Here is a 10330-nt window from a genome sequence, read left to right as displayed (position 1 = left end):
AGTCCCATTAGCCGTATTCTCGTGTTCACAATAATCACAGTCATATCGCATCCGTCTCCTGAAGCCGCTCCCCATTCTAGCGACGGCGTATCGTTGGTTGGCATCTTGATTCCATTCTGGATGATGATAACGTTTGAAGTCTGGTCGATACCAACGAGCATCAGAAGTCGCACTACAGACTCAGGGCGTATACTTAACCATAAACTCCCGAGTTGCTCGCGCCTCCCATTAGACTCAGCGCTTATACTTAGCCATAGAATCACGATGAGAGCGCGAACAGTGCTCCACTTCATCTTTCTATGAGTTTATCGTTCCTGTAAAGATAGATAAAGGGGCCAGTCGTCACCAGCCGATTAGAATTATTCTATTCTTATCCGTTCTATCAGTTCAAACTGCTGTACATCTTGTTCATTTCTTGGTCTGTGGCTCTGTTTCCAGATATACTTGAAGATGCAAATCATGGTGTATAATATTAACATCATGCACAGCCCTATCATTGATATATGTAGAAACTCCCCTTCCCATTCTTTAAACCTTTGCGCATACTCCTCACTCTCCTCAAAAGGCACCATCTCTGGTTACTCATTGTCTTTGTTATATATTTTTAACTGAGTCCAGTGCTTCCACCTTCCTTTACCCGTTCCAGACTCATCTATACAAGCGCATGTGTCACTGTTCATCAATGGCCCTAACCATCTGGGTGCTAGCCCTGGTTTAGCTGGTATTATTTTTGCCGTCACCTTGCTACCTATTGCTGGGACCTCCTTCTGGTCGTCCCGTGTATCCTGTTCTAGATCCCGTATAATCTGTTGATCTTTGGCCTCATGTCTGAGAGCGTGTAATTGCGTACACAATTGTTTAATAAATCTCCTAATTCTATCCTTCAGGGGCCCGACATCCTCACCCCCGGTAGTGACTCCTTCCGGCAGTGTCATTGCTCGTCCGGTCATTAGTTCGAAAGGTGTCAGCCCCGTGGTTCTATTCGGAGTTGCTCTAAGTCTCATCAGTATACTCGAGAGTAACTCCGCCCATCCCTTTCCCGTGTCTTCTACTGCTTTAGCTAAGGATAATTTCAAAGTCCGGTTCATCTTTTCCACCATCCCTGAACTCTGAGGGTGGTATGGTATGTGGAACCTTTGTCTGATACCTAATAATGTGCATGTTTCCTTTATAACCTTCCCTGTAAAGTGTGTTCCCTGGTCTGAATCAATCTGCAGCGGGACCCCCCATCGTGGTACGACCTCCTCTGCCATTATTAGTGCTACTGTTGTTGCCGTGCAATCTCTAGTGGCGAATGCTTCAACCCATCTAGTAAATTGATCTATTATTACCAAACAGTACATTTTTCCCTTTGATTTCAGTAGAGGTCCAGTAAAGTCTATCTGCAACTTCTCCCATGGGCCTCTTGGTCTCGGCTGATGTCCCCACTTTACCTTGACAGGTTTCCCTATGTTATACTGTACACATATGGGGCAGTGTCTACAGAATCTGTCCACAGCTTGTTTCATTCCGGGCCACCACCAGCATTGCTGGAGGTTGTTTAACATATTGGATATACCTGTGTGTTGTCTACCATGGTACAATCCCATTAATTCTTGTTGTATACAGCTTGGTGTACATATTTGCTGCTCTTTCCTCCATATTCCCCCCGCCCTTTCTCTTGCACCTCTTCGTTCCCATAGCTGCCTCTCCTGGGATTCTTCTTTATGTAATTTGGATATGTCTATATCCTCTGGTAATGCAGTTATAGCAGCTATGTCTATCTGCGTTTCTGGTTCTGTTTCAATCTTGTTTACCGCTGCAGTCTGTTGCTCTACCACCTTTCTGGCTGCACGATCCGCGGCTCTATTTCCCTTTTCTGTGGGGGAATTCCCTCGCTGATGGGCTTTTACCTTCACTACCGCTGTTTCAGTGGGTAACCCTGAGGCGGCTACCAATTTCTTTACTAAGCCCTCATGCTGTATGGGTTTGCCCCCCGACACAATGTACCCCCTTCTACTCCAGGCTGCCACATAATCATGTACTATGCCAAAAGCATAGCGGCTATCGGTATAGATCTTCACCCGTTTTCCTTCTGCCAATTTTAATGCCTCTGTCAGTGCTGTTAGCTCGGGAACCTGTGCTGAACTACCCCCGGGTAATCTTCCTTCCCTCTGGGCGGTGCCGTCTCCTGCCACCACAGCCCAACCTGTGCTGAACTACCCCCGGGTAATCTTCCTTCCCTCTGGACGGTGCCGTCTCCCGTCACCACGGCCCAAACCTGTTCGTGGTGTTCCGTTAATATATTTATGGGACCCATCCACATATAGCTCTAGGTCTGCCTCTGTCAAAGGTAATTCCCTGATCCTGTCTACATACTCTAATTCTTCTTCACTGGTGCAACAGTGTTCCTCTCCTTCCATTCCCATCATAGCTGCGGGGTTCTGGCTCATGTCTCTAACTATCTTTATAGATTTATCTTTGGGCAACAGGACAGCCTCCCAAGCAGCCTTCCGGCCATTTGAGATGGTCTTTAATCGTCCGGTGTTTAACAATTCCACTAAGGTGTGTTGTGTATGTAACACTATCTCCCCCGTCATTACTACAGGTTCACTCACTTTGACTGCCCACCGTGCACAATCAATCGCGGCGACACACCTTGGCATACTGGCCACTATTGGGGATCTCCGTGTCGAATAGTAGGCTACGGGTCTCATGTAATCCCCATGCTTTTGTGCTACCACTGCACTATAATGTCCCCCATGATTGTGACAAAAGATATGATATGGCCTCCCCATATCGGGTAATCCTAAGGCTGGTGCGGCAGTCAGTGCTTGTTTTAATTTAGTAAAGGCTTCCGCCTGTAACTCTGTCCATTCAATGGGTTCCTCTGCAGCTTTTCTCCCTTTGGTCAATTCATACAAAGGTGCAGCTAGTTGTGAGAATCCTTCAATAAAATTTCTGCTGTAATTGAATAGTCCCAGGACTTGTCGCACTCTTGTCTTGCCTGTATTCGTTTTGCACTCATGTATATTACCCTCCCCCACACGGTGCATAGTTTCACTTCCTCTTCCCTGACTAACCTGGAAGGTTCCAGGTCTTGGCTCTTGGCTCCGCCCCTGACTTCTCTTACTTAAAGATCCCAGGATCTGTATGACTCATTCCTGTGAGCCAGTCAGTGTGTTGAGATGTTAGCTCTGATCTTATTGATTAAAAGCCAACTTGTTAAAGTCTATAACTTCTAGTTTTGTGGTTATTGAAGGCACATCAATTTTAATCACTAAAGAATACTCGGATGGATCGACTCCTAAAACCAGAGCGTCTGGACTTGGATCCACATTCTGCTGAAGCATCAAATCAATTTGGACACTGGCTCAAATGTTTCAAACTCTTCGCGAGGGCCTCATCCGCTAGCGAGGTAGATAAACTGAGTCTACTGACTACTCGCGTTAATCATCAGATTTATTCGTTCATCCGGGACGCCACCTCTTACACGGAGGCCATCACTATCCTGAAGGCCCAATACCAGAGGCCAGTAAACGAAGTGTACGCCAGACATCTGCTGGCTACACGCAGGCAGCGACCTGAGGAATCAATGGACGATTTCTTACAGGGCCTAAAGGACTTGGTCCGGGACTGTAACTGCAAGGCCGTGACGGCCAACGTGTACTCTGACGAATTGGTCCGCGATTCCTTCATCACGGGCCTCAAATTGAATTATATCCGGCAGAGACTGCTGGAGAAGGAGGTCCTGGACTTAAAAAAGGCAGTGGCCACTGCGCGATCGCTGGACGTGGCCCAGAAAAACTCTGACTCTTATTCTTCCGGCCATGCAGCCCTCACCGCCTCGTGCGCGCCGAGCGGGCCGCCATCTTGGAATCAGCCATCTTCCCCATCCAGGTCTCAGACCAGCTCTACACCGCCGGAGTCCCCACACAGAAGTTCACCCAGGAGTCCTACTACAGCGGCAATGTCTCGAGGCCCGAAATGCTACTTCTGCGGCCAGGCCAAGCACCCCAGACAACGATGCCCAGCGAAGGACGCTACATGCTTCAAATGTAAAAAAAAGGGGCATTTTAGCAAAGTCTGCAGGGGGAATCCGATTTCCAACTCTGTCACCGCCTCGTGCGTGCCGTGCGGGCCGCCATCGTGGGATCCGCCATCTTTTCCCGACTCAACGGCCGCCCAGGGCCCAACAGTGGCTTCGATCACGGTGGATCAATCCAGGCCACACCCGTTGAGAAAATCTATGATGGACATACAGGTAAACGGGAATTTAACGAAATGTTTAATTGACTGTGGGAGTACCGAGAGTTTTATCCCCCCTAGCCTGGTACGGCGGCACTCATTAACGGTAACCCCTACATGGAGCAGAATTGCTATGGCTGCTAAGCCCCACACTTCGGACATTTTGGGCTACTGTGTGGTAACACTGACTGTAAAAGGCACGGACTACAAGGATTTTAAACTCCTCGTGATGCCAGAACTCTGTGTTAATGTAATCTTGGGCCTGGACTTCCAGTGCCACCACGAAAGTGTCACGCTAGTATATGGCGGGTCCCAGCTGCCACTCACAGTCTGTGGCCTATCAACCTTAAAAATCAGCCCGCCCTCTTTATTCGTTAATCTCGCTCCGAACTGTAGGCCCATAGCGACCAAAAGTAGACGGCACAGTCTGGAAGACAGACACTTTATCAAGGTGGAAGTGGACAGACTCCTGCGGGAAGGCATTATTGAATGCAGTACCAGTCCGTGGCGTGCCCAAGTAGTCATAGTTAAAAATAGCGAAAAGAAACGGATGGTAATTGACTACAGCCAGACTGTTAATATTTATACCCAGCTGGACGCCTACCCTTTACCCCGCATATCAGAAATGGTCAACCAGATTGCGCAATACTGAGTCTTCTCGACTATCGACCTCAAATCCGCGTATCACCAGCTCCCCATTAGAACGGAGGACCGCCCATACACCGCCTTTGAGGCGAACGGACGCCTCTACCATTTTCTCAGAGTGCCCTTCGGGGTAACAAATGGGGTCTCGGTCTTCCAACGTGAGATGGACCGCATGGTTGACGAGAATAAACTACAAGCTACCTACCCCTATCTGGACAACGTCACTATCTGCGGGCACAACCAGCAAGACCACGATCTAAATCTTGCGAGATTTTTAAAAACTGCCCTAAAGCTGAATCTAACCTACAACGAAGACAAATGTGTCTTCAACACAACCCGTCTCTGTATCCTCGGCTGTGTGGTGGAAGATGGGGTAATTGGACCGGACCCTGACCGATTACGCCCCCTAAAGGAACTGCCCCTGCCACACAATCCCAAAGCTTTAAAAAGGTGCCTGGGATTTTTTTCGTATTATGCCCAATGGGTGCCCAATTACTCTGATAAGGCCCGACCCCTCATTAAATCGACGTCCTTCCCACTATCAGCTGAAGCTCGTGAGGCTTTCACCAGTATCAAACAGGACATTGAAAGGGCTGCACTGTGTGCAGTGGACGAAAGCATTGCGTCAGACTTTGCCTTAGCTGCGACCCTCAATCAGGCTGGGAGACCTGTGGCCTTCTTCTCCCGAACCCTTCAGGGACCTGAAATCAGGCACTCTTCTGTCGAGAAGGAGGCACAGGCTATAGTGGAGGCAGTGCGGCACTGGAGACACTACCTAGACGGCAAACGTTTCACCCTGCTCACCGACCAGCGGTCGGTGGCTTTCATGTTTAATAACAAACAAAGGGGGAAAATCAAGAATGACAAAATACTCAGGTGGAGGATCGAACTATCCACGTTCGACTATGATATTATGTACAGGCCGGGAGCCCTTAATGAACCCCCAGACGCCCTATCGCGGGGAATGTGTGCCAGCATTCATACGGACAAATTACAGGGTCTTCACAACGACCTCTGTCACCCAGGGGTCACCCGACTATACCATTTTATAAAGTCCCGCAATCTGCCCCACTCCATCGAGGAGGTCAGGGCAATGACCAGAGCCTGCCGCACCTGTGCGGAATGCAAGCCTCGTTTCTACAGGCCTGACCGTGCACACCTTATCAAAGCCACACGGCCATTCGAGCGCCTAAGTCTGGACTTCAAGGGACCCTTCCCTCTGCCGACCATAACGTATACTTCCTCAATATCATCGATGAATATTCCCGCTTCCCCTTCGCCATTCCCTGCCCAGACATGACCAGTGCCACGGTCATCAAGTGTCTCTGTAATCTATTCTGCATGTTTGGCATGCCGAACTACATACACAGCGATAGGGGGACGTCATTTATGAGTGACGAACTGCGCCAGTTCTTGCTCTCAAAGGGGATAGCCACTAGCAGAACCACTAGCTACAACCCCCAGGGTAATGGGCAAGTGGAAAGGGAGAATGCTACTGTTTGGAAGGCTGTCACGTTAGCCTTAAAGTCAAAAGGCCTTCCAACCTCCCGCTGGCAGGAAGTCCTCCCAGACGTGCTCCACTCCATAAGGTCTCTGTTATGTACAGCCACTAACGCTACCCCTCACGAAACGATGTTCGTTTTCCCCCGGAAATCCACCTCGGGCATATCTCTACCCGCGTGGCTGACGTCTCCGGGGACAGTACTATTGCGGAAGCACGTGAGAGGCCATAAAACGGACCCCCTTGTGGAAAAGGTACAGCTCCTCCATGCAAACCCTCAGTACGCCTATATCAAATACTCTGACGGGCGAGAGGACACTGTTTCCATAAAAGACCTCGCTCCCTCGGGGAGCGGAGAGAACGATGAGAGACTACCCGAGGAAGACCTACACCAAAAAGAGACAGGACGCCCAGAGGTATCAATACCCAACTTTAACCTGGAGGACACTGCAGACAACCTGGAAGGCACTGCGGAGGCCCGGACAGCGGAGGAACCAGAATCCACTCCCCTAGAGGCACCCCAACCGGCTTTGCGCCGATCACTGAGAACCGCAAAACCTCCTGACAGACTCACTTATACCAACTTTTAAGAAACATCACCCCGATGGACTAAATCTAAAGAAGGGGTGAATTTAATGAAATCTGTTTGTCTTGCCTGTATTCATTTTGCACTCATGTATATTACCCTCCCCCACACGGTGTATAGTTTCACTTCCTCTTCCCTGACTAACCTGGAAGGTTCCAGGTCTTGGCTCTTGGCTCCGCCCCTGACTTCTCTTACTTAAAGATCCCAGGATCTGTATGACTCATTCCTGTGAGCCAGTCAGTGTGTTGAGATGTTAGATCTTAGTGATTAAAAGCCAACTTGTTAAAGTCTATAACTTCTAGTTTTGTGGTTATTGAAGGCACATCAGCCTCCCCATATCGGGTAATCCTAAGGCTGGTGCGGCAGTCAGTGCTTGTTTTAATTTAGTAAAGGCTTCCGCCTGTAACTCTGTCCATTCAATGGGTTCCTCTGTAGCTTTTCTCCCTTTGGTCAATTCATACAAAGGTGCAGCTAGTTGTGAGAATCCTTCAATAAAATTTCTGCTGTAATTGAATAGTCCCAGGACTTGTCGCACTCCCCTCATAGTTACAGGTTTGGGCCTATCGTTTATGGCCCACTTCCAACCCTCTGGCATGGCTCTCTTGCCCATGCTGATATTATAGCCCAGAGAGGTAACCTCTGATTTTCCTACTTGAGCTTTGGTGGGGTTTACTTTAAATCCTGCATCCCGGGGTGCTTTCAGAATTTTGGACAAGGCTTTAACATGCCCCTGGAAGCTATCAGTAGATCGTCGACATACTGCAACACCGTACTGCCGTCCTCCTCTAATTCTACTTCCTCCAGGGCCTTGGCCATGTGTCGGTGTGATGAAATAACTCTGTGTTCTGGCATTCGTATTGTCTGTTGTTGTTGTACTTGTTAATGCCTGGAATGTTCTATAAGTGTAACCACTAATGCTCCTCCCTAGCCCCGCCCCTCTGGATCCCCCGGATTGGTGTGAGTCTTACTCATAAGGGCTGGGTCGGTGATGAATGATGGTTGCCCTGTGTTAACTCGATGCCATGTTCTTACTAAATAAAAGCCTTTAGTTTTAAGCTTTAACCTCTTGGATTCTGGCAGTTATTTGGCACATCAATTTTATTAAGTAACAACTTTTGGAAGATGGATCGATTTTTGAAACCAGAGCATCTGGATATCGATCCCCATTCGGCAGATGCGTCAAAGAAATTTAAGCATTGGCTTCGATATTTTGAACACTTCATCGCATCGATCGATCCGACGGTTAACAAGTTGGGTCTTCTAACCAACTTGGTAAGTCATCAAACTTACTCTATAATTGAAGTTATTACTACATATGAAGAGGCCCTCGCAGCTCTTAAGGCCCAGTACCTTAAGGCAGTTAATGAAGTATACGCCAGGTATCTTTTGTCTACTCGCAGGCAATTACCCGAGGAATCCCTGGATGATTTCCTGCAGGACCTTAAGGCTTTGGCTAAGGATTGCAACTACAAGGCTGTCTCTGCCATATTATATCAGGAAGAAGCCATCCGCGATTCTTTCATATCTGGCCTCCAATCTAATTATATTAGACAGAGACTCCTCGAGAATGACTCGTTGGTTTTAAAAATGGTCGTCGCTACGGCTCGATCGTTAGATGTAGCCCAGAAGAATTTAGAAGCGTATGCATCAGCCCATGCGTCTCTCTCAGCCTCGTGTTCCGAGTATGGAGGCATCCATAACACCAATAGAGCCTCCACTTAATCCTATTGTTGCGGCTGTACCCCATGGGTCTAAGTGTTATTTTTGTGGCCAATCTAAACACTCCAGGCAAAGATGCCCAGCCAGAGAGGCTACCTGTTTTAAATGTAAGAAACGGGGACATTTTAGTAAAGTGTGTAAGGGTAATCCTGTACCCGATGTCTTCTCTGCTGCCGCCTATCGTTTTACTCTAGCCTCGATTACGGTTGACCAGACCATACCGTGTTCCTTGTCGAAATCTATGATGGACATCAAGATTAATGGTCGTCCTACTGGGTGTTTGATAGACTGTGGCAGTACTGAAAGTTTTATACACCCCAACCTTGTTAACTCCTGTTCATTGAAGGGGTATCCTACTCAAAGTGAAATTGTGATGGCGTCCAAGTCCCTTACTTCGGAGGTAACTGGATATTGTAAAGTCACACTGACCGTTAAGGATACGGAGTATAAGGACTTTAAACTCCTCATATTACCTCAGTTGTGTGTGAACTTAATTTTAGGCTTGGACTTCCAGTGTCAGCATGAGAGCGTTACCCTTAAGTATGGTGGATCTCAGCCTCCACTCACAGTCTGCGACCTTTCTACTTTAAAAGTAAGTCCGCCTTCTTTGTTCGTGAACCTTGCTCCTAATTGTAGACCTATAGCGACTAAGAGTCGACGGTATAGTTCAGAAGATAAAACATTTATAAAAGAGGAAGTGGAAAGGCTTCAACGGGAGGGAATCATCGAACACAGTAATAGCCCGTGGCGTGCCCAGGTGGTGGTGGTTAAAACTAATGAAAAGAAAAGACTTGTGGTCGATTATAGCCAGACTATAAACTTGTATACCCAATTAGGCGCCTATCCTTTGCCTCGTATTTCTGAGATGGTGAACCAGATAGCTCAGTACCACGTGTTCTCCACCATTGATTTAAAGTCTGCCTACCATCAACTCCTTATCAAAATAGAAGACCGACCTTATACGGCCTTCGAAGCTAATGGGTGCCTGTACCAATTCCTTAGGGTGCCCTTTGGAGTGACGAATGAGGTATCCGTCTTCCAACGGGAGATGGATCGTATGGTGGATGAATACGCGTTGGAAGCAACATTCCCATACCTGGACAATGTTATTATCTGTGGGCGCGACCAACGGGAGCATGATCAAAATCTCGCGAAGTTCCTAGAGACGGCAAAGAGGTTAAACCTGAACTACAACGAAAACAAGTGTACCTTCAATACTACACGTTTGTGTATTCTTGGTTGCGTTGTGGAGAATGGGGTAATCGGGCCGGATCCTGAAAGGTTACGCTCACTTAAGGAATTACCTTTACCTCACACTGTAAAAGCTTTAAGAAGGTGCCTGGGATTCTTCTCGTACTATGCCCAGTGGGTGTCTAGCTACTCAGATAAAGTCCGACCTCTTATTAAGTTGACGTCTTTTCCGCTATCGGCGGAAGCTCAGGAGGCTTTCTTTAATATCAAATGGGACATTGAGAAGGCAGTGGTATGTGCCATGGATGAGAAGATCCCTTTTCAAGTGGAAAGTGATGCATCTGATTTTGCATTGGCAGCAACTCTTAACCAAGCTGGTAGACCAGTAGCTTTCTTCTCTCGTACATTGCAAGGACCAGAAGTTCGACATTCTTCAGTGGAAAAGGAGGCACAGGCGATTA

The sequence above is a fragment of the Somniosus microcephalus genome, chromosome 4, assembly GCF_052327205.1.
Source record: "Somniosus microcephalus isolate GS21.2 chromosome 4, FLI_Smic_1.0, whole genome shotgun sequence".
Classification (NCBI taxonomy): domain Eukaryota; kingdom Metazoa; phylum Chordata; class Chondrichthyes; order Squaliformes; family Somniosidae; genus Somniosus; species Somniosus microcephalus.
This window is presented reverse-complemented; position numbering follows the sequence as displayed.